Genomic DNA, 200 nt, shown 5'->3' with positions numbered 1-200 from the left:
AAAAAAAAAAAAAAAAAAAAAACCCAAAAAACAAAAAAAAAGAAATAGGTAGCGCCGATTCACTGAAACCCCTCTAAAGCCTGAGCTTTAGAAGAGAAACCAGCCATGTCAGTATCTCAGTGCCCCTTCCAATCCTAACATTAAATCCACCCTAACACTAAATCAAGCCCATCTACACAGAAAAACTAATCAACCCGGGT

The sequence above is a fragment of the Mus pahari genome, chromosome 14 (genome assembly GCF_900095145.1).
Source record: "Mus pahari chromosome 14, PAHARI_EIJ_v1.1, whole genome shotgun sequence".
NCBI classification, from domain to species: domain Eukaryota; kingdom Metazoa; phylum Chordata; class Mammalia; order Rodentia; family Muridae; genus Mus; species Mus pahari.
Note: the sequence above shows the minus strand (reverse complement) of the source record.